The 26,114-nt window shown below is 35.4% G+C and overlaps 1 long non-coding RNA gene across 1 annotated transcript in view; it reads right to left on the reverse strand.

The window, feature by feature from the left end:
- The window catches only part of LOC123870101, a 303,294-nt gene that overhangs the window by 228,547 nt on the left and 48,633 nt on the right, over positions 1-26,114 (reverse strand). Inside the window, exon 2 of the long non-coding RNA XR_006797008.1 lies at positions 7,400-7,406. This is a non-coding gene — a long non-coding RNA (uncharacterized LOC123870101). The remainder of the gene's footprint in view (positions 1-7,399; positions 7,407-26,114) is intronic.

Here is a 26,114-nt window from a genome sequence, read left to right on the forward strand (position 1 = left end):
TTGAAACTTAAAGAGTTCAACTTAACAAGTATTTTGACTTGATGCCTATCTTTAAATCCAACTGGAAAAGTGTACTATTATAGTACTCTTGTCTAGTTATATTATCTTGAAATTCTTGAAAATAAGGCCAATGGAATGAGTTGGCAACAGTTCTGGCTAAGCGGCAGACTGTACTAACGAAATGTCTGTCGGCAAAAAGTTCTAGATGCTATTTTGTAAAAAAACATAAAACGCACAATTTATCAAACGTCTTTTCGATACGATATAAAATTCGTCAGCCCACTAGGTACGATAGCAAAAATGTTTAACCCAGTTTAACCTCAATAACTCAATAGTATGACGATCAGGAAGATCATTTATGTTATATTTTTCTAGATATAATGAATACAAATGCCTTATATTTTTATCTTTAAACTACATAAAGTTAAAACAGTAGAGCCGGGTAGTGATAGATAATATTGTAAAATTGTTTTCTGTCGCTCGGTTTATTTTAACATTATACTATATTTAAATCTATGAACTCAGAATTTTTTCCTCTTTCATTTGATATCCCACTCGATACAATAGCAAAAATAATTTTTGGAGACCCTGCACTTTATTTGAAAAAAATTTGTTTTAAAATGTAGCCTATATCACCCGGACCACAATAACGAATTGATTGACCTCATTCATCAAAATCGGCCCAATAATTTAGGCACTACGGTGGAACACACAGAATTTGAAACAAACATACAAACATAGACTGCTAAAATCATAACCATTCCTTTTGGCTTTGCCGTAGTCGGGTAAAAATATAAAGTCGTGACGTGGCAGCCAACAGAAGCAAATCTGTAAAGTTAAATATTATTATTATTATTAACACCTAGTTAGTATTCCATGGATGTGGTCTGTCTCGTTCACATCACCATCCCAAACATCCGTTCGCTTCAATTCGCTTCAGAAAGAAACTAAAAAAAATGTGAAATGTGTGTGTGTTTCGTTTTCTTTCACTAATGTCTTGCATTAGTGAAAGAAAACGAAAGAATAAAAAGTTATAAAACTAAAAGTCCCTAGTGAGATCTAACGCTAAAACAGCAGGCGGCAGCAGGAAATGCTACTTGAGTTTTATTTTACTATGCTACCTACAGTAGAATACGGAGCAGAAAATTTCAAGGTAAGTTTCAACGTGGAAGGCTTTACTTCAGCAAAATGCTATAAATTTTTACTGCTCTAATATTGCACATACGTTGAATTTCTATATAATATAATGTATTTTCTAATGTACATACACTTTATTTGACGAGTTAACGAAATTAATCAATTTTTATGAGAAATAAAATACTATGATGGCACACCATGAAAATCTCATTGTATGTTTTGCCTTTTCTCTTACTTATTTTGAATCATAATCTTAACAATCGTGGGGCCAGTACATTATGAAGAATAAAAATAGACCTTAATATGGAACTCTCAATTTTTCTAAATCCTGTATAATTAGTCTGACTAAGTGTTGTTCTTATTTGTATTCATAATCACAATTCACATAAGTAATTCAACAGTTGCGATCATGGCTGCAAACCTGTTAAACAAAGAAACGAAAATTAAATTCAAATAATATCCATATCAATCTAAACACTAATAAAGTAGGTTAAATAAGGCAAAAATTGAATACTAATATGTTTGACGTATGTATATGATTTAATCAGTTCAGTAATACTTATATTATAATTAATTACTTTTGCATTGTTAAAATTGCATTTGTAACTTCTTTGAGGAACAAAAATAAACTTTGTGGAACTTTTCTTAAATCCCGCGCTCTGGTCGTTCGCTTTAGCAATAAAGCCACTTTTGCACCCTAATGTATAGAGTCTTTTATGTGTTCTGTACCTACATGTAAATATGTTTGTGTGTATAATAAAGAATTCTAAAAAAGATATCCTTTACTGGGTAATTTAAAGAAGCCAGTACTTACTCGTAAAGTTCTAACACTTACTTTCTACTTTGTCTTCGTTAACACAATACACCTTTTTTTTAACGCTGGGAAATGCTTTACTCCAACATCTCATCATGCAAAGAAAAAGCAAAATTACAGTCAAATATCCACACAAAGATATTAAAACATTAATAATGCAGGTTAAATCAAGCGTAAATCGAATAGTAATACATTTGGACGTATATGATTTTATCGGTTCAGTGGTAGCCGTTCAAACGTGTGAAACGTTTTTGAGACCACGCTCCATAGGGATTGATGATTCGTTTTAATTATAAAACTGGTTATATTGTGGTCCGTAATGTGGCTGCTGATTAAAGGCTGCTTTTGAGGTCGGTAATGAAAGAGGCTTTGACATTTCGATGAGTGAACTGCGTGTGCTGAAATTTTTGAACTAAATCACTGAGCTGAAAACTGTGACATTAATCCATCACTACACATTATTCACTATAGTTAATTTGTTGCACTTGCAGAGTCATTTTATAGTCATTCCAGTATTAGAAAAACTGATTTAATTTTTCGAAGCCTCAATACCTCAACCAACCTCAAATCTAAAAGGTGGGCTTAATCCCCCCTCCCCCCTAAAATAATAATAGTAAGTACAAATTTTCTTCTGGCATACAACTTGTAAAGTTATTTACATATTTTATGTCATGTAGAATAAATAAGTAGCACATGGTAGCAGTAGTTTTTAAAATCCTTGTGTGGAAAGTTATCATAAAAACTACATAGTGACGTTTACAACATACACCTGAAATATTGAGTAGAATCTGGCTATACTTTGCGGAAGCCAACGCATTACATAAGGATCAAAAAGATTATTTTGCTATCATCCGCTAAACAATTTTTTGTATTGTATGTATTTTTTTGTAATGTAGGTACAATGTTCCGCTTAGCTATGCACTGCCCGTCTTCCCTAACTTAGGCAGGAAAAGTATGCAGCCAAGCAAGCACGCAACACCACACAAACTCTTTAGAAACACACTAGGAGATATTAACTACAAAATGCAGTGTACGATTGCATAAATCTAAAACCAAGTCAAGAGTTAATAGCCTATCTTAGGCTGCATCATCACTTGCTAGCAGGTCTGAATGCAGAAAAGAGCTAGCCTATAAATATAAATAAAAACCCCTTTCTAGTCAGTACAAAGCTATGTACAGCTGTCGATTATAGGGAAACACTCTGTTATTTAGTTGTTAACAGCGAACAGCTGGTAGTTCCCTGCAATCAAAAGACGAAAGTATAATTCGTGGTCACATTTTACCATCAAGCGAAAGAATTTCGAAACTCCAACTGGCTAATCGTGACCACAAAATCAATACTCGGTGTCATAACTGTACCAAATACTTCTACTGTAACGCCTTTCCAAATAACTATGTAACATAATATCAATTGAAATTCGACACGGGATGTCACCAAAACGCTGACGGGCTGGTAAGTAGGTTATATACGTTAAATTGTACTTGTTTCATTACAGTTAGGCCCAGTTGCATGCCAGGCGTTTAAAGTTAGGTTACGGTTAGCTTTAAACTTTGTCCACCAATAAAAAGCAAACTGGCTTGCACGCGATTGTAGATATCTATTTATCACTCCATGATACAACTAAAAATTAAAATTTAGGTCCAAGAAAAAACACTATTTAGGCAAACTCATGCAGATTGTATTGTTGGTCAAAGTTTAACCTTGACAATACTTTAACTGTCTACATTTCTGGTCTGGTCTGGTGGAAGGCTTCGGTCGTGGCTCGTTAGGTATCACCGTACCGGCAAAGCCATCCAGCCAAGGGATTTAGCGTTCCGGTACGAAGCCGTGTAGAAACCAAAGGGGTATGGATTTAATGAAAACTACCCCTTATACCCCTACCTGCTACTGCCCCATACCCTTTCCAAGTAAGCCCACTCCCATCTTAGAATGCAACCATCACTTACCACCAGGCGAGATTGCAGTTAACGGCTATCTTGTATCTGAATAAAAAAATAACGTTACTTTAACCGCCTGTCATGCAACTGGACCTTAGGTGTGAAAGTCAATGGTTATTTTAATGGCATTCATGGCTACGATTTTGATACTAGTGTTTGGTATCGACAGATGAGTTAATTTCACGTGATTCAGATCATAAGAGCGAAAAATAATATAATATTTCACAAGTGTAAATTAAAAATTTATAACACCCCTGACAAGTGAAGGTTACAGTAACTAGAAAAGAGCTGATAACTTTTAAACGGCTGAACCGATTTTCTTGGATTATAGCTAAGAACACTCTCGATCAAGCCACCTTTCAAACAAAAAAACTAAATTAAAATCGGTTCATTAGTTTAGGAGCTACGATGCCACAGACAGATACACAGATACACATGTCAAACTTATAACACCCCTCTTTTTGGGTCGGGGGTTAAAATGGCACAAGTTTTGATAGAATTTTAAATGAGCTTACGTAAAAAATCAGTGATGATGCGACCTTGAACCATTGCAAATAGCATTCAAGTTGTAATGATATTCATGTTTTGGTAGTTCTGGTGTGTTCACAAATCACGAAAATACGTTCTTAAGGCATGGGGTTTAAGGTTTTGTAGTCAACTGATTATATTATATTTTATTTGAGTACATTCATCCAGATTGCATCACCATCGTCAAAAACATTAAATTTCTAATTTCACCGGAGAATTTCTATCAATCTAATTTAAACATTTTAATTCCAAATAGCTCTTTTACCACTAAGCTGTTGTACGTAGTCCGACAACATGGACTGTGGTTCAACCCGCCTAGAGGCGCTTGTGACGTCCAAAAAACCTGATAATAAATCCCCATTGGTTCACATGCATACCTGCGGATAGAAAAACAATGGCAATATTATAGAAAACTCTAACAATACATCAATAATTCAGGCATCATATTCTCTATATTTCCGTACTAATAATATTATGAATGCGAGAGTCATTTAGCTTAAATCCCAACAAGTATAAATTAAAAATTTATAACACCCCCGACAAATGAAGGTTACAGTAACTAGAAAAGAGCTGATAACATTCAAACGGCTGAACCGATTTTCTTGGATTATAGCTTCTTAGCTATAATCCAAGAAACATATAACACTCCCGATTTCAAACAAAATAAAACTAAATTAAAATCGGTTCATTACTTTACGAGCTACGATGCCACAGACAGATACACGAATACACAGATACACACGTCAAACTTATAACAACCCTCTTTTTAGTCGGGGGTTAAAAACGGGCAGACTTCAGGTATTTTTGTTCCGGAAAATCAAAGAATTCCCACAGGATTTTTAAAACCTATATCTACGCGGACTAATTCATGGACATCATCTGTCTGGTACAGCGATAGATTGTGTCTACTTTTTATCTCGGATAATTCAAAGAGTTCCCACAGAATTTTTAAAACCCAATAGATCTTGGATAGGTGAATAGGTATCCACGCGGTAATATCAATTAGTAAGTTATAATTTTTGCCAATTGCAATTGATCACATGATCAATTTGCCAAGTAAAGTTGGCCATTATGTCTGTCCCGTTCAATATTATGTAGAGAAGATGTAGAGCGATCGCGTCGGTCTCCGCGTAGCCCAGATTAAGAAATTAAGTTAGTAAAATCATACATGACGTGACAGCTCAAATAACTGGGCAGCTCGTTCCGTTACATATCCCCGTTTAGCTCCTAATCGGCTTATGTGACAAGCACGAACCGACGGATTTATTGATTCAGTTTAAGCAAGTACACCAAGAGTGGGTCGTGCAATTTCCTATGTATTTTATACATAGAAACGTTAAAGCTACTACCTAAACACACTTTCGTTGGGAGCGGCAATGTATTTTTTCAAAAGAGGAGTGAATAGGCACCTTCTAGGCAAGTGCCCTTCATCTCAGGATACATTATTACTTGGTGTGATTAAGTTAAAAAACTCTCCGCCATTTCAGAATGGTTGTAAAACTCTTTGCTATGTATCATTTTCTTGATCTCACTACTAACTATTCAGTTTTATTTTAAAACAAACGTACTTTTTCGTTTTTTTTTTTGGATAAAATACTAGGAGCAATGCAACTGCAATCTCACCTGATGGTAAGTGATGAAGCAGTCTAAGATGGAAGTGGGTTAGTTACTACTTACTACACGGCATCGTACCGGAACGCTAAATCGCTTGGCACGTCTTTTGCCGGTACCCAGACCAGACCAGAGAAAATGTAGAAATTATTAAATCCCCTGCCGGGAATCGAACCCCAGGGCATCCCGCTTATAAGACCACAGCGCTCAGCACTTCACCAGGATGGTCGTTGAGGTATTTTATCTATAGGAACTTTTGCTACCATCTCTATGACTACAGCATCGTTTGTCGGCCCGCATCAATGTCCATTTCCAAAGTATAAATTTAATAACATTCATAATCCGATTTTAGAAACGGACTAGTAATTTAAAGGCTCTCTTTGATAAGAGTGACTTTACAAATTGTGTACGAGACAAAAATCTTGTTCTTATATTTGACTGATATAACAAATTGAACTTTTCTAAGGTTTCTTCAATTTTCATTTATTATTTAAATTAAGAAGGTAGGTATAATGTAGAGAATTGTACCGATTATAATTTTATAAATATGCATAATAAATTAAAATATTAATGCGTTTAGTTCTGGATATAAAGTATATTCTGTAAGTATATAAGTTTACACCCCTTCAAATATTTATTTATACAGGATGCCCGCGATTTCGTCCGCGTGGATTTAGGTTTTTAAAGATCCCGTGGGAATTGTTTGATTTTCCGGGATAAAAAGTTGCCTATGTCAATTACAGAGACGCAAGCTACCTCGGTACCAAATTTCATACAAATCGGTTCAGCGGATGGGTTTTTGGGAATCCCGTGGGAACTTTTTGATTTTCCAGGATAAGAAGTAGCCTTTGTCCCCGGTATATAAGCTAACCCTGTACCTCGTCAGAATCGGTTAAACTGTTGGGCCGTGAAAAGGTAGCAGACAGACAGACAGACACACTTTTCCATTTATAATATTAGTAATTAGTATGGATTAATTTCACACAAAATATCTAAATTAAATATTATATTTGGTTTTAATATAAGCTCTCGTCATCATGCTGGTTGCTTAAAACTTTGACGGTCATTACTTCTTCCAAACGGGGTTTTTCCAAAAATTGTCTAAAAGATTCAAACCAATTTTTTTAAGACTATGTTAAGGGGATCTCCAAAAATTTTTTTTAATTTAGTTTTTTAATGTATTCTAACCAGTATTATCAAAATTTAAGTTGATTTAAGTTTACCTACGTAGGTAATATATTTAAATTATACTCCTTGGCGACAATATTGTACTCCAAGACCTTTACTTTTCTACACAAATAAGGGGTAAAGCAAACAGCACCTAAAATAAACTAGGCGTGGTGATAAATTATTAAAACTTATCAGGACAACGCGACGTCTTGACGTCTGCTCATTAGGCAAACGTGGCCTACAAAACGAAGTTCCGAAATACGGAACCAACTTGTTTGTTAAAATAACAAAGTGTAATTTGTTGTATTAGTATTTTCGGATTTTCAGAAAAATGTTTAGTGAAATAGAAGTCGAACAAGCGCAGAAAGAAGGCTCACTACAAACGCAACTCAGATAGATTTCATATAACAAAACTTGCTTCCGTTTAGCTGAAAAATGAAAAACTCCAATTTTGTGAACTTTGAGTTTGAATTTTATTTCTGCAAATATGGGATCGATGGGGACTTTTCACAATTCATAAACATTCGTTCCAATTTTAGCTCTATGTGAGTATTGTACCTAATTTTGCCCCTATTTTTTGAGCTTACTTGACCAGGCTATAGAAATACCTACTACCTAACTTTTAAGAACCTCATCAGCAGTATTCAACTGTCCAGCAATTTTAGTATGTTTCTTCGTTAGTGTGTCGTTCCGAAATAAGCCGATTGATGGTTATTTTTTAACCTCCGACCCAAAAAGACGGGTGTTATAAGTTTGACGTGTGTATCTGTCTGTAGCATGGTAGCTCCTAAACTAATGAACCGATTTTAATTTAGTATTTTTTGTTTGAAAGGTGGCTTGATCGAGAGTGTTCTTAGCAATAATCCAAGAAAATCGGTTATGCCGTTTGAAAGTTATCAGCTCTTTTCTAGTTACTGTAACCTTCACTTGTCGGGGGTGTTATAAATTTTTAATTTACACTTGTTTAATAATGAGGCAAATTCCGAGCAAGTGGGGGAAAATATGATTGCTAGCTTCAGCACTCATTTATACAGATTATCTCAGTAGTTATTGGACATTTTCATTTTAATAAGTAGGCCGCGCTCCATCGTTATTTCTGTACTTATTCGTTATCGAAGTTTCTGTTACAAAGTCGACATCGGCATTAAAATTTTACCAATACGATTCAATAATCACAATCACACGGCTCTCTGCGCTAATAACTACTGGTGTTACTTTCAGAACACCGTCTGAATTCCCGTGACGAGATTTTACAGTCTGGCGATCAGAACCAACTTAATTAGAATCCTCGAAACTTCGTTAGAAATAATTAGAATCAAAGAAAACTTTTACCTTTGCAAATCCGATCTATTCGCCGGCATTTCTTTTTCAACAGTGACAAGTGTAAATTAAAAATCTATAACACCCCCGACAAGTGAAGGTTACAGTAACTAGAAAAGAGCTGATAACTTTCAAACGGCTGAACCGATTTTCTTGGATTATAGCTAAGAACACTTTCGATCAAGCCACCTTTCAAACAAAAAAAAACTAAATTAAAATTGGTTCATTAGTTTAGGTGCTACGATGCCACAGACAGATACACAGATATACAGATACACAGATCAAACTTATGACACCCCTCTTTTCGGGTCGGGGGTTAAAAATAAAATGTGCTTCATGTTTATGGATGAAAATTAAAAACACTTAAAAAGAGCGGTACGATGGTACGGAAGCCTTTGTGTGCGTGTCCAACACATACATTAACTTAACCGATATTTTTTTTGTTAGACTTATTTTAGTGGATAAATCGTGCGATTTGGTCAAACACACATTAAAGCAAACCTTCGGAAACACCTTAAGAGATTACAAATAGGACAGAATCAGTATTAAGGGCACGATAAACTCCATGGCCGGCCCCTAGAAGGGCTGTGGACCGACCCATTAATTACTGTACCCTGCAATATATTTAGCTAAGAACCTAATATCTAAATTAAGGGCCAAGGAACGACTTAATTGCCCGATGTGACTACGGGGCTTTACTGGAAGACGAACGTGAAATGTTTTTGTACGGTGCAGGTTGAGTTAATGAAAAACGAGACTATAATAAGGTTTTATTCAGAACACTGGATAAGAACAATGATTAGGGTAGAACTCTTGAGATATTCTATTGCGAATATTTCCATTTGATTACCAATATAAATATAGTTGATACCGGCTTGACTCACGTGGTTAGTCGAAGTAGGCACGACTAGTCTCGAAGTTGGAACCCATCCGGGGTCCTTTTTCTGAGGGTCTCTGAAAATCGGGATGGATTTGGCTGAAATTTGGAATGGAGATAGGTAAAAGTAGCTTATGTGCTAATGCACATAAGCTACTTTGTATCTCGGAAAATTAAAGAGTTTCCGCTGGGTTTCAAATAGCCCAAACCAACGCGGATGAAATCGTGAGCATCAGCTAGTTTCAAAAATAAATACAAAAATATACAGATAAGTAAAACTATTACTCGTCATTTAATTTTCAAATTATATATCCAAACCTGTCTCTAAATTGTTACACTTCGGAACTGAGGTAATGTGGAAACGGTAAAAGTTATTTTCTCATAATCTTCGGCGCATGTCTTTAAATCACGATAAACTTGTTACCATACAAACAAATCCCCGATTTCGAGTCAAACATGCTCCAAACAAAATTCAATCACATCCATTAGCCCAGTTACGTGTCGATAAGGCGATTTCATTAATCAGACATTTAATTAAGATCGGATCTCTTGCGACAGTCCGGGCGCAGATCCGCCGCTCACGATTTGTTTTATCGAATGCATCAATGCACTCATTCACTTGGCGTTTAATGTTTTACGGTAATCCTACATGAGGGTACCGCTAATACGACGGAACTCTTTAAGGTTACGTTTCACTAATACGACAAAGGTTTTTTAAACCCATGTCTTTAGCTGCGGATATGGTTCCTCAAGTGCGTGTTATAATTATTACTCAGTAGCGGCAGATAAAATATATGAGAGAAAAATATACACATGAACTAATCCTTTCATATTGGATTTGATCCTGACTTCCATCTTCAGCGAAACGTGCCTGTTGCAAATGACGCCATATTATGTTGAATACAGTCTATATTCGCCACCTTCTCTACCAGCCATAAGGAGATCTACTTTCACTACCATCTTCGGGACAGCCACCCTACGGAGGTAAAAGATTACGCAAATAAAAATATTATTGCAGGAATTTTCAAGCATGTTTGGTTGAAGTCCACTGCTGGGCATAGGCCTTATCCAGTGACGAATTAGTAATGACCATAAGCTTCACCATAATATTCTCAGCTTTCGGCATTCAGCAATTATGAATATTACGTAAATGAATGGGTTGGATATCCAAAAAAAAAATCTTTATGGAAACTCCAAAAAGGAATTTTATACTTAATATAAGCTAAGATTGTAAACAAAAGCAAAGGATAGATAACTTTTCAATTAATCAATTAGTTTTATCAAACTTTCAATAATAATAAAAGCTCACTATCAAAACATCACATTAAAAAGTTCACATATGAGAATCCACCGTAAAGCGCTGATAGAAAGATTCGTGACTAGGGAATCACAAAACGGGAGTCGAAGTCGGAAATCAAATCCAATTTACTTCATTTGCTCGCCAGTAAAGTTCACATCTAACTCTTGAATTGAACGGATTACTGCGAAATGAAGTTCCTACTGGTCGGAGCGTTTCCGTGGACGCTGATGTTTTTTGCTGTTCGTCTATCTCGGATGAGCCGACCACAATATCGCACGAACCGCACTTTGGAAAATATAAACACAAGAAAAGACATTGATAAAGTTAGCGTTACATAGATACATACATAGGTTATTCTTTCCGTCATTGTGAAAAGCGAAAGGTATAGACTGGGAAATTAACTGCGCGACGGAACATACACCAACAGTATCGCTTCTCACTTAGTACTATCAAAAAGAGCTAAATCTATAAATTAAAAAAGACCCACCCACTCAATGACCCATAGCGCAGGTTCAAGGCCAGAGTTCTTTTTCTTTGATTTCAACTAAAACGTAACGTCAGCAGCATGACTCGTATAGCCTGCACTGCATCGATCGTCAAGTAAATGTGCAATAAGCCGTAAGTTTACTAATGCAGATTAAATTCGCAGGAATAGTAAAATACAACATGAATGTTAAATTTTTAATAAATGAAAACTTTTTAATATTATAAGACTATTAAAGTAGTAAGTACTTCGTTCTCGTGCCTTTGGCGTGTACAGTTTGGCGTTTGTGTTTTACAGGCGGTGCGAGCGGTGCGAGCGTCTCGAGGGTAATGTGTGATCAGCATTTTTGTATACAGTAGTTATTACCGGTTACATTGTCGAAGGAAATTTGATTCTTGATAACGTGTGTGGATATACCGTTATCGTATCATGTCCATATACTGTGTTCGAAATGTATTTTTTGTGAACATTTATTTGATTTTTCTTACTGATTTATACAGATGTGTTTCTACGTTCATTTCATTTCATTTCATTAGCAAATAAATAGCAAATAAATAAATTTCATTTCATTTCATTTCATTACGTTTGATTCCTGTAAGCACGGGTATTTAATGTGAAAATCTTGATTTGAGAAGGTACTTAAAATATTATGTAGGTAAGTGTCTTAAATGCGGATTGTAAATTCTTCTCTGAAAATCCGCTTAAAATAATCTATTTGTATAACTATTACTGAATTTTGTAAATAAAGTAAACATTGGATGCTAAGATTGAAGACGAAGTATTAAATATCATACACAATTTAAAAACAATAGTGACTTTCATTTAATTGTAGTAACTTCAGCAAAGTATCGTATGTATTTAATTATTTAAAATTATCTTTGCAAAAATAATACTAACCCTAAAAATTTCAGGTTTAAAAGTAAGTACTCTTTAATTTACGATAACAGTAGTCACAAAAACACGACCAAAAAAACGAAACCTTTGCAAATTCAAAAATAACAGCGCAAAAGCTATGAACTAAACGAGTTTTTGTCGTAAAAAGTTAGTAGCGAGTGAAATGCCAAGCCGTTTTTGCTATCGCTATCGCCGTCCTGAGGGAGATCCAGCATAAGGTCGTGTTCCCACTGAAGTAGAGACGACTTTATCGGAGGTGAGACGTTGATACCCCTAAAGACATTGGACCCCTAGAGCGGACCACTAGGTCCGCTTTAGGGGTCCAACGTCCATCCGAACACGTGCCCAATGCCCATACCAACTCAATCAATTGGATAGACGACCGGCATGATTGGTAGTGAGACTATTGTAATTGTACATGTAAATACATCCCTAGGAGCTGTAGGTATTCAGTTTCTATTGTGAACAATCATTTTCTAGGTACTCTCCTGTTTCCGCTACAATGGAAACGCACACTACAACGCAAAGCAACGGCACAACGCGACGGGTAGAATGAAAAAGTTTATTTGCACAGTTCACAGCATGGCCGTACGTACGCCCTGGCTCCTGATAGTGACAAACAGCCGGACTACAACAGCGTCCATTATTAAGGAAATCCAATTTAAGAGGACTATAAAAATATAAGGTGTCTTCAATTTAAGTTAGAAAATCCAGACGTACCGTTTACAATGAGCTCTATTAAAACACGCTGGACTTGCGATTGCCAACCTCTTTTAAAGGCAATTCTATTACTGATCACTATTTTGGCACTGATAGCAGCATGTGGACTGTGAGGGGGTAGTCACAGGTAGGAGAAGTGAATAAAAGTCTCGGGTGTGGGTCGATCAAAGCCTTTATTATTATCCCTTTTCCACCGCATACACGCTGTAGTTTGAGATAGAAGGAGGACGAGACTGGCCCGCTCGAGAAAAAGAGTTCGTAGTCCTCTGGGGTCTCGCCAGGCAGTTCTCGGCAGCGTCCACGGAGGGTGGTCCTCGGCGTCAGGTGTAGGTTCCGCCGCACGGAAGACAGGCCCGTCACGGTTATTCACACAAGGGGTAGTGTCCGCGCCGCTCCGAATTGCACGTTTGTGCCCACGCAATGAACCTGGAACCCCAGAGTAGGTAGTGTGAGGAGAGGTCTAAATGCTCGTCCGCCATAAATGTCCGTGGTCCAGCGACCGCAAGACACTACAGCGCACCCAGAAATGCTTACTCCTCCCTAACTTTAAAAAAGGGTGTGAACTCATCAGGCAGACAAAGCCACGGTTTTCATCTAGTAGATAGGTAGAAAAGAAGCTCAATCATTTTTAGGCATGAAAAAAACTGTCATGACGGGTTTTTTTTGGAGAATGCTCAAGCGTAAGAATATTGAACGGCATGGTACTTGTACTACAAATCTACTTTATAACTTTAACATTATCGGTTTTTAAAAAGTTTTCTTTTAGTAATTTTTTTTATGAAAACTAATGAGATTATATTCTTAAAGCACTAGCAAAAAGCTACTGTTAAAGTTTTAAACATGTTTTCCCATTAAAAACTGGAGTAAATGAAAGCTATGCTATTTCTACTATAGCAAGTCTTAAGGGATGTTCCGTACAAAAGACGGAAATCCGTTGCTATAATGAAAAAGTTTATTTGCAGTTCACAGCAGAGTGCCGTACGCTTTGATCGCGACAAATAGTACGACACCCTGGGGTATGCTTTTATTAACAGGGCTCTCTCCGTCACTTGCTCCATACAATCGTAGTTCCAATTTCATTTGAATATCCAGCAACCAAAGTCCATGAAATTTTGCACACATATTCTAGAAACTAATATCTGTGTCTGCGGTGTTTTAGATTTTTCTAAAAATATGTAGTTTTAAAATTACAGGGGCTCAAAGATTTGTTTGTGAATTTTTAAGACTACTTTAACTTTGAAACCGATATATTAATACCAGAAATCTGGAAAACCACAGACATAGATATCAGTTTCTAGAATATGTCTGCATTTCATGAACTTTGGTTGCTTAATATTTAAATGAAATTGGAACTACGTTTGTATGAAGCGAGTGACGGAGAGACCCTCTCTTAAGATTGCTTTGAAATAAACTGGCGACACTCTTTATTAAAGAAGTTCATTTAACTAGATTATGCGTGAAATAGCTGATATAACCTAGTAGTTAAAACATCAACTTTCTATTTAGAGGATCTATCGTTCAATTGCGCGTCTCTAACTATTCGAAGTTAGGGCGATTACGCACTGCATCTGATCCGAATCCGTGATGAAAATACGTTCCGAAGTAGTCATAGAATTATTTATATGGTAGCTCCGACTTTTGTCATCCAGTTCTCTCCGTCATCCGTTAGAATATCTCGGATGTGCCTTGGATTTAAATCGGACGTATTTGGTGTGGTATTACGTTATGTCAAAGGTGTCCACTGAATAGCTTGGATTTGGATCAGAGATCGGATTAGTGCGTAAGCAATATCCGAGTTCGGTCCTAGTTTTTTATATCCGTATCTTCACGGACTCGGATCGGATGAGTGCGTAACCACTCTTATGAGTCTTTCACTTGCTTTTTCGTTGAAGGATACCATCGTGAGAAAACCTGCACGCCAGAGTGTTTTCCATAATATTCTCAAAGGTATGTGAAGTCCAATCTGCACATTATCAACGTGGTGGTTTTTAACTTAAACTCTTCTTCCAAACGTCATGTCAGTTAAAAAATGACCCATGACTGAAATGTAAAGGAGTAAAGGTAATAATGAACAAGTGTAAATTAAAAATTTATAAAACCCCCGACCAGTGAAGTTACAGTAACTAGAAAAAAGCTGATAACTTTCAAACGGCTGAACCGATTTTCTTGGATGATAGCTAAAAACACTCTCGATCAAGCCACCTTTCAAACAAAAAAAAGACTAAATTAAAATCGGTTCATTCGTTTAGGCGCTACGATGCCACAGACAGATACACAGATACACACGTCAAACTTATAACACCCCTCTTTTTGCGTCGGGGGTTAAAAAGCAGTTTCTTAAAAATATGAGGATTTGAGATGTAAAAAAAAAGAGTTGGATTAAAAATCTAGCGTAGAAACTATTTAAAAGCAAATTCACTAGTTCATTATGAACTTTGGCCGTGATTCAAGCTTATCTTTTCGCCGTTACACTCTCGTAAAACAAAACGGTGGCTCCACGAGACCAAATGTAAACTTTATAGACTAAAATTTTGTGTTTCTAAATATTGTCGTCGCTTTATCTCGGCTATAAATTCCTGTGCACTCATTTTAAGAGACCATAAAGGAAGAAACTACTACAATAAAAGCACTATATTACCGGAGGAAAGGCATTAGAGTTGCCCATTGTCAGGATATTTTAGGAATATGAAGTGTTCAGTTTTTTACGACCAGTATTTTTTATTACCGAAAACTTTAAACACTACCGTTGATGTATCGTTCACATGCGATCATGTTTCATTCCAATTTTTGAAAGGTTCATTGTACTAATGTGACAAAAATTGTAGATTGCTTGTATTTTATAAAAAATCTGAGTAAATGGTTGGTAAATAAGTGATATGATGAGCTCGAATTACCCTATTTTGTGTGTTTACTGCTGCTACCCCGAGACACACATATGAGATAGCAACTTCTTATTTCACTTGACTTATTAGTATTGACTAACTGACTGGATAGTGCTGGACCGGCCCGTTCTAGTCCGGTCTAGATGAGCCCAGTCAAAATTAATTTCACCGAAAACTGCGAAGAAGCTTCGCTTCTGTTGGGCGTCCCCCTAAATCGATAAGTAGCTGGACTATCAAGGCATTTTTCTATATCAATTTGTATTTTAGATAAACTAAAAGAAATTAAAATGTTAAAAATTCAAAATGCATATAAAATACCTAGGTATATTTAGTTTAGTATTTTGTGAGTGTGTTTCTTTAATAATGCACCATAAATTTCTCATCAAAATAATAAAGTGAATAATGAAAAGTTCCTCTCTTGCAGCTGTTTTCATAATAAAGTTTAAACTAAGATTAAACTTGCCGGTGTGAGTTTTCGTAAGAAATGAGACATCGCGGAAATTGTTTCAGAGCAGCTAGTGTTCTGGTATGTTAATAATATTCATACCTCCCATGCTTTTAATGTGTATTAGCTGATGCCCGCGACTTCATCCGCGTGGAATTAGGTTTTCAAAAATCCTGTGAGAACTATATGATTTTCTGGGATAAAAAGTAGCCTATGTGCTAATCCAGAATATTATCTATCTCCATTCTAAATTTCAGCCAAATCCGTCTAGTGGTTTTTGCGTGAAGGAGTAACAAACATACACACACATACACACAAACTTTCGCTTTTATAATATTAAGTGTGAAGTATGATGGCTGGGAACAGATATAGCGGATTTCCGAGAGCTGAAAAACGGGCGTGAAATTGGTTTCAGTGTTCTATCAACACTAAATCTATGGTAAAATTTGATATACCTAATTATCAAAAAAAAAACGGGCAAATGCGAGTCAGACTCTATATGACAGAAACTATTATGCTTAAAAATAAATAAAAAACCTGTTTTAGAATGTACAAGTAAAGCCCTTTAATATGATACCCCACTGGTATAGTTATCACACTTTGAAAATTAAAACACATTTAAATTATTTTTTTCTGTGATGTAACCACAAATTCACGGTTTTCAGATTTATTCCTTTACTTGTGCTATAAGACCTACCTACCTGCCAAATTTCGTGGTTCTAGGGTCAACCCTATAGGTTTTCTTGACAAACACGACGGACGGACGGACAGACAGACAACAAAGTGATCCTATAAGGGTTCCGTTTTTCCTTTTGAGGTACGGAACCCTAAAAACCCGAAAATTTTACAAAAATATTGCTAGCTGACACAAAAATAAATCCATGGTAGTGAAAAGACGTCAAAGCAAATTTAATTAAAATTGTAGATTGTAATGTCTGAAATAAGCTTTAGTAGTACCCATAGACTTACGATTTTTCGCTACGCTCAGTAGTACCTATCATAGTGTCCCCCAATAAACTTTACCAGCCGAGAGAGATTGAATTTATTATCAAAAACAAATATACAAATTGAGCTCACATTAAAGAAATCATAGCGTAGAGTTCAAAAGGAAATCGTTCAGAGTATTATTAACAAAATTAGGGTTGCCAATTTTTTTTTGTGCCCATAACATGTATTAAATTACTAAATTATGAATCCACATAGGAAAATTTTGTATTAATTATATTATTAAGCATCAATATAATAATATTACAATTGCAACACATTAAAAAACATAGCATGCATATTAAACTATCATCTTTTCATTCTTCTTCTTTCATCTTCATGCCATTAACTATGAGTACTAGATTTTGTCTATGACTTCGTCCGCGTTATATAAATTTGTAACCTATAGCTTTGAGGATAATATACCATAATCCAGCTATCTACAGTGAAAAAAAATTCAGAATCATATCATTAGTTCTGAGGAGATTACTCCCTACATCCGAATTTACAAACTTTACCTCTTTGTAAAAATGGCAGTAGTAGAAAAAGCTTCCATTGTTTCTCGCTTCTTGGTAGTGCCAACCCTAAAAAGACGGACAAATTCGTATATAAAATTGTTGACGCTTCAGTCACGTCCTGAGGATTTTCGGGAACGGTTAAAAACACTATTAGGGCGCTCGTTAAACTTTGAATGAGTGACATCTTTAGGAGCCACTAAATCTTTTGCTGTTACTCTACCACCAATGTGGCAAAATTAGACTTTACTACATTGACATAAGACCTAAAATTAAGTGTTAATATTTTTTGAACTATTGAATTAATTTGGTAATTATAAGTTGTCGACTACTTTGTCGTAGTCTACTTTTTGGATCGTCACTTGTGTTTGATGCTTTTTGAGAAGCGTATTTAATTTTGGCCTTACGTTGAATTAGGATTGTACCCATTAAAATAGATCTGCTATAATAATGATAATAATATAATCTGCTATAATAGATCTAATAGATATAATAGATATAATAGATCTGCTAATAGATCTGCTATAATGATGGTTTATTAGTATGCATACGTAATCTCAAAATGGGGATCAATGGTTGAATTTTATGTTTAAAAAATATTAAATACCATTTGTGTTTATTCATCCACCTAGGTAGGTATATTGTTTACAGTATTTTATAATTGGCCCAGATTCTATAGCCCTAAAAAAAGCGAATTCGAACGTATCTATTCTAACAAATCACTCTATCAGTTTTTATTAACATCTCTACTACAGTATCATGAAAAGTTTTTTATTTATTGCTTCATCACATTGTCCTATTTCAAACGTGACTTCAAAGCATTGCCTTAGGTATCGTATTCAGATTGTATGCGTTAGATAGAATAGAACACACAGATCCCTTAAGGGCATTTTATATCTTAGAGCATTAGAAATGAGATAGCAAATCTCAAAGGTTTATACGAATGGGTGACATTGGTTATGTGTCAACAACTAGGGGTAGGTACACTAGGTACCCTCGCGGCGCCTGCTGGTCCAATCCTATAAGGTGAAAGGGGGATGAGATTGAATGGAGATATCTAGGTTCATACATCAGTTTTTATTCATTACTTTCTCTGTTTAGACGGAGAGATGGTGCACAGATCGCTACGTGTTTTTATACCTTTCGAAGGTTAAGGGGCATGAGACGGACCTGCCCGCGAAATTCAAATTTAATTTGGTTTTTTCGCAATTTTTAAACTAATACGACCACAAAGGCTTATAGTATTTTAATTGCGACAATGGCAATATCATCCTCATAGGTTTATATGAAAATCTTTACTTGAAAAGGTCCAGTTTAAGAAATTAGCTCTAGTATTGATTAATTTGTGAGAATCGTTGATACTAGAACTAATTCTTTCTAAATTTCTGCCTGTCTGCTAGCTTTTCACAGCCCTACAGTTCAACCGATTTTGATGAAATTTGGTACAGAGTTAGCTTACATCCCGAGGAAAGACATACTTTTTATCCCGGAAAATCAAAGAGTTCGGACGGGATTATTAAGAGTCCGTTCGTTTAACCGATTTATATGAAAGGTACAGAGGTAGCTTGCATCCCGTAAACTGACATAGGCAACTTTTTATCTAAGAAGAAGATTTTTTTTACCTAAGAAGATAAAAATCTGAAAAATTTTCTGCCCGCTTCCATCTGACTGCATCATCACTCACAACTAGGTGAGATTACAGTCAAAGACAAACTTGTATCTGATTAAAAAAAATATCACCATCAGCTCTTTGACTCTCGTAGGTACTCGTAACTATCTACGCCGTTATTCAAGTCACAATATCAAATAATTTAGAGACAAACACGGCCGCGAGCAAGCTAATAAATTGAAAAAAGATATCCGATACCCCTCTAAGTCCAAACAAAAAATAAAATTGAATTATACCGCCAAGGGAGGCTGTATTCTTAGGATTCCGTAGTCAAATAAGGAACTCTAAGATTCGTTTTATATATAGGTGGTCTATCGGTTTGTATGTCAGACTTCTAACTATCTCTTTCTACATAATTACACATTTTACATAATATTATTATTTATTGTGTCTGGATAAAATTAGAGCATAGGTGTTCCTTTTTTTCACGTTATTTTGAAAATGACGCAATACAAGCGCCATATTTAATTTTTTTTAAAATTTATAGCCACGGAATTCTAACGATACCCTATAATATATTTAAATCTGATCAGGCATTTAGAAGTCATGGTGGAATAAAGAAACTTACATACATACATGAACCCTGCAAATATAACATTTCTTTTTTTTTTTGGGCAGTCGTGTTCGTCTCGATGGAACCTTGCTATATTTATCGCCCGACACGCGCTTGGCTAGTTATTTTTTTTCTAAAGGACTACTTTGTTTCATATGGTTTATTTATTGAAATAGCATGTAGGAGATTAAGCTATAAAGTGGGATAGTGTGCTCCGTGCGACGCTGAGCGCCGCGGGAAGCGGCTGGGTATAAGCATTACACATTTTACAACCAACTATTAACGCGAGGCTTCGAAGCACACGGGACGACAACGTGGCGACAAAGATCACGACTGTTTCACGACTATGTACTATCCAACATTAGCTTCTCCTTACAGCAAAGGTTGCCTGGTAGAGATTGCTCTAAGCAATAATCTGTTTTCATCCTTCTGTGTTGTTCGTTTATATGTTTTTGTGTGCAATAAAGACTTCTATCTATCTATTTTTATAGTTTTAAAACGTCATAACTTTAACTCTCAGCATCCATGTCCCTTGTACAACTTGCATTCGCAAATGCATCAACAAGGCGTTACAAAACGTTAGAAAACGTTGTCGTGCTGATTGTGCTTAGGCTAACAAGAACAATTTTTCCCTTGTCTTGCCTTTAATAATTATTATTATTATCTTGTGATATCCAATAGATACAAATTATTTTATATTTGTAAGATAATTTTTGAAGGTAAATTGTGATGGAGTTTTTTCAACAATTTGATAGAATTTATAAAAGAAAAGTGTTAGTACATTTTACATAGTTTATATTCACGCAAGATAATTTTCACTCGTTCATCCAAGTGGATTTAGGTTCTGAGAATTCTTCTTGATTTTCCGAGATTTTTAAGTCTATGGAATAAAACTTGATAAAAGCTATCTCTATACTATCGTGAAAATCAGCTAAGTCTATAGGTATTGAACAGGCAACAGACAGACAAATGAACTTTTGCATATTATCTGTATGGGTTTATCAAGATCTTGTGAGTAGAATTAATCTATACTAATAAATAAAATTGGAGTGTCTGTCTCTAATTTCGAAATAACTACCTCATATTAAGCTCATGTGGTTATTTGAACGATACCATAACTGAATCACACGTTTTTAAAATTTATGTCTGTCTGTCTGTCTGTCTGTCTGTCTGTTTGAAAAGGCTAATCTTCGGAACGCCTGAACCGATTTTGACGGGATTTTAACCGACAAGTAGAGGATTGGCCAGGGAGTAACATAGGCTACTTTTTTAACCGAGTTTCAAAAAGGGAGTTGTGTTTTTCTACCTATGTACACCGAAATCTCCGAGATTTCTGAACCGATTTGCGTAATTTTTTTTTTAATCCCACGGGAAAGTTCCCACGGGATATCAGACCCTAAATCCACGTGGGCGAAGCTGCGGGCATTAGCTAGTAAAAAATAAGTGCAATGCGCTGTATTGTGCTTCTTATTTTATTTAATATTATTTCACTGATTTAACCGATGCCACTGTTTTAATACATAATAACTGTATGTTGCTAACTAGTTTTCTTTCCAATAAAATAAAAATTAACTTCTTTATATGTATATATATATATATATATATATATATATATATATATATATATATATACATTAAAAATAAAAACTGTCTGATCGGAATCTTCCCGTGCATAATGCAAAAGCCTTTCGTTAACATTTTACAACTATTAGCGAAGGCATGTGGGTTTATTACCGTGGCTTAAGCGGCATATCACGCGAACGAAATTATGTTTAAATCCGAAGTTGTTTTAACTATCGTTAATTTGCATTAATTACCGTTAAAACCGTGAACTCTAGGCAGTAAGTGTCAATGGAGAGTCATAGCGATCCATAATACACATTCCAACTAATTTCTTTGACTATAATAATCTTAATGTTACAAAAATTTACATGTTTAGATTCAAAAAACTTTGATAATTAATTAATATTCCAGTGGATAAGTCGTCGAGGATTTTGGAGTTCCATTTCGGATACGGTCTTTCAACTTTTCGGAGTTATGCGCGTTTTAAGCAGTAGGTACTTTTACAGCGCGTGAAAATTTAATGAAAAAGCCTACATGCCTGAGAGTTCTTCATAATTTTCTCAAAGATGTATGAAGTCTTCACATCACTTGGTCGGTGGTAGACTATGGTCTAAAGTTAAACCTTCATTTTGAGAAAGACCCGTTCTCAGTAGTGGGTATGCGATGGAATTATGATAATAATGATTCTATATCCATGATAATATTATAAAAGTGAGAGTATGTCCGTTTGTCTGTCTGCTAGCTTTTCACGGCACATTCATTAGACCGATTTTGATAGAAATTTGGTTCAAGATTAGCTTATAATTATTTTTCGGACATAGGCTACTTCTACTCTCGGAAAATCAAAGAGTTCCCACGGGATTTTTAGGGAACCTAAATCCACACGGCTAAAGTAGCGGGAACACACCTACACTACACGGTACAGACATAGCTTACATCCTGGAGACGGATATGAACTATTTTTTATCCCGAAAAATCAAAGAGTACCCACGGGATTTTTAAAAACCTAAATCCACGAGGATGAAATCGCGGACATCACCTAGTTGGCTTATACAACTTTGGTTCTTGCTATCTTATAAATTTATAATTCATCTCATAAACGACATACTTTTTGTATTGTGACATGTGAAGTCATTCATAAACTGATGCGAATAAAAAAGATAACCAAAAAAATGTGTATCTTGAGTTGGACGAATCTTTTTTAGTTGGCAAGAGATCAAGCACCTCTTGTGTTACAAATCATAAACAAGATGAAATACTAAACCTTAGGATAAATATTAAAGGTTAGGTTAGGTTAGACATGACTGATGACATGCCGTACAGAATGAAATGACCAAATTTACCTTGGAAATTGTCAGAAAATCAAAAAATTTACCAACTTTGTGGCGCACCATTTTTTTACGGCACTGCGCGCATTCTTATTATTTTTCATGGATATATCGATGGTAAAAATGCCGTACAAAAATATATGACCAAAATGTACTCACTCTACCTGCACTTTTGAATTTTCACCAGCACTCAGTTGGACACCTTACAAGCGACGGCATAGTGCTGAATCTTATTATTGCATGGTTTTATATCGTGGTATAAACTATATATACGGTGACGTATATGGTACTATATACGTCATCTGGTGGTTCATATGACCCATCCATTTTTGAACATGGGCCTGTAGTCTATAACATCTGCCCCAAAAACGTCACTTTATGATGACCACAAGTACCCACCTAAGAGTGTTAAGGCGTTGACGAAGAATAAGATGATAGCTTAAACAAGTTCATGAGGACTTAGAGCCTTGAGTATTTCACAAGTGCGAGCTAGTCGAATGTTGCTGGTCCGGCGTAAAACAGCCTTTACGCACGGTTTTTCAAAGCTATGCTAAAACCGTGAGAGAAATTATGTCGCACTGATGGTGCTCAGGCTGCTATAAAGAGTCTTGTCTACAAGTCTTGTGCTCGTGCCCATAAAAAAACTTACTCTAAACTTAGAGGTTATTTAAAGATTTATTTAAAAGTAGCATTTTTATGGGTAACAAGTTCGCGCTAGGCTATTTACGATCACACCTGATGCTGAGTTATGATGCAGTATAATATTATAGTAGGTGCTAACATGGTAAAGGGATTGCGGTTATAAATATAGATCAATACATCTAATTGGCTGCTACACGGAATTGTTTCAGAATGCTAAATCACATTGCAGTGCCGTGGTAACTAGTCGCTGTCTGCCTATCGCTGAAATAAAGGTGCTCCAATTTAGAAATAAAACGTCGAAAGTCATAACTACTTAAGTGTTTTTATTTAAATTATGCGATAGGTATGCGCTTGAGGATAACCATACCCTCAGAGCAAATTGTAGGGATGGCTCTAACATTAATGATCATGCCTGATGAAAAGCAATGATGCTGCACCTCATCATTGCTTTTCATTAGGTATGATCATTGGAGCACACTTGCTTAAGAAATGCCTATAGGTACACTCTTGCATCTACTTTGGAAGTGCCCAATTTTTCATACGACAACTAATCTATTTAATAAATCGGAAATGAATGGTTGATCAATTCATGATCGTCTTATTTTGATAACATTCGTAAAAATTTGGCTTTTCAAAAAAAAAGCTGAAAAATTAATACATTTTCCACAGCTTGCACCGCAGCAATAATGAAATGACTACAAAATTACTATTGACATGTCACATGAATTTTTTCAGTATTTTGTTAAATAATAGGAAAAATATTGAAATCTTATTAAAATCTTATGAAAAAAATTATTCTTTGAACAAATTTACCCTAGGTTGAGTTATGTATTATTGCCGGTTGTAAACTTTAATTACTCCAAAATTATTTATATTTGCATTTGAATATTAGTATAAATTAAAGAGCACCTTTAAAAATATAATTAAAACTATTTGTCATGTTGAATTATTCTAGAGCTAAAAACGTCTACTCAGAGGGGAATCCAAAATTATCGACCAATAAAATCTCACGGAGTTAACTTCACGTACCTCACGGATTAGATGGGTAACCACTAAAGTTATACGACATAACCATCTACTATTTACATTTGCCCGTACCGTAAAAAACTAAGAAAACGTGCCACTCCAAAATAAACTTTAAAACAAAAGTTGTAGAATTGGAAATCACTTTTGTCGTTTTGGACACGGGTTCCACGCGTGGTCAATTGTACTTATTTAAAATGGAACCCCGATCGCTTAACGACTTTATCTCATAGAATAATGCCTACTTAAGAGCGCTTGCGTCTTGAGACGCTGCATATTTAACGATATTCAATTTATGACGATAAGAAATCGCTGGGCGACTAAAAATTATAAAGATTCCTCAATTTATAGCTCTCCGGCGCGCGTAATCCGCTTAGCGTCATACAAATTATTGAGAGTGGGACTAAAGACTGATATATTTCTCCGTTTACGTCGTTTATATGGATGGAGGAAGGACATGTGCGTTGCGAGCTTGTAAAAGCTTTAACTGGGTTTCATTTTTATTACATTAAGTTTTACTTGCTGATACGTTGATATTTGCAGGATCTCGAACCTGTGTTAGTAAAATTTTCTTTATGAATTGTAAATAATACCTAATGGCTTGCTTGAAACATCCAATTCCCTCCAAACTCGATTCAAACTTATTAGTAGCCATAAATTTTATAAACCTAAACACGTATTTTGACAATTTAGGTTTTATCATCTTAAGCCAAAAGTAATCTTTCTTAGCACATTCATCTTTATTGCAAGAGCTTGATGGTTAAACCATAGAGGGTAAAGTATCAAGCTTAACATAATTAGACAATGCTCCCATGACACTCCAACGCGAATACCACATCAGTGTAATGGATAACAAATACCGAACTCCCCAAGTATCTGTTTAAAGAATCTAACTTTTCATCGTTAAGAGATTAATATCGAGTTCGGATGATCGAATAAACAAATGATACAGTTGAACGCGGCCATTGAACTGCATTGTCGGTTGAACTGACAAAAATGCAGCCACAAGACAAAACTGTCTTAAGACATATTTGCATCTAAAACGAGATTTCCCTTAATTTTTAAGCGAGATTTTCCTTAATTTTTAAGTCATCTGTCACCCTCCTGTCACTCGGGCTCTACCTACTTTCCTATGACCCATATTAGTTAAACGGTATCCATACTTATAATCTATTATTATGTTTCCAACACCATTCTTAAATTAGCCATTCACAAAAGTATGGAAAGCTCAGAATTGCGACGTGTATTTTGATTTTGATTAGCTTTACGTTTAATATGCAGGGGTGTTTTTTCTAACTACATAATATGTTGACACGTCTAATAATTGATCAAGATAACTTAATAATTTATCAACAAAAATAATTGTTGTGTAATTGTATGATTAATCAAAAATAATAATTATCACTTTTTTGCTCAATTTTAGAAGACATTTGCTTCATTGCCTACCGTTATGGTCCGGTAAGCTTCTAATTTTTAATGACTTCAAATATTACAATTTTAAACGAGTTTCCTAAGACTTAAATTGTGCCAATTTAGAATATGATTTAGACAAAATTGTCGCAAGTCTGATTTTTCTAATACAGCTACTATTCATTATTGCATAGGCTTCTAGGCTAATGCAATCTGACTTAGATTATCACTTATCATCAAGTATAAATTGTGTCAAATATCCGTTTTATTAAACAATGTTTATTCCAAATCTAACATAATCCTACCT

Source organism: Maniola jurtina, chromosome 12 (genome assembly GCF_905333055.1).
Source record: "Maniola jurtina chromosome 12, ilManJurt1.1, whole genome shotgun sequence".
In the NCBI taxonomy this organism is placed as follows: domain Eukaryota; kingdom Metazoa; phylum Arthropoda; class Insecta; order Lepidoptera; family Nymphalidae; genus Maniola; species Maniola jurtina.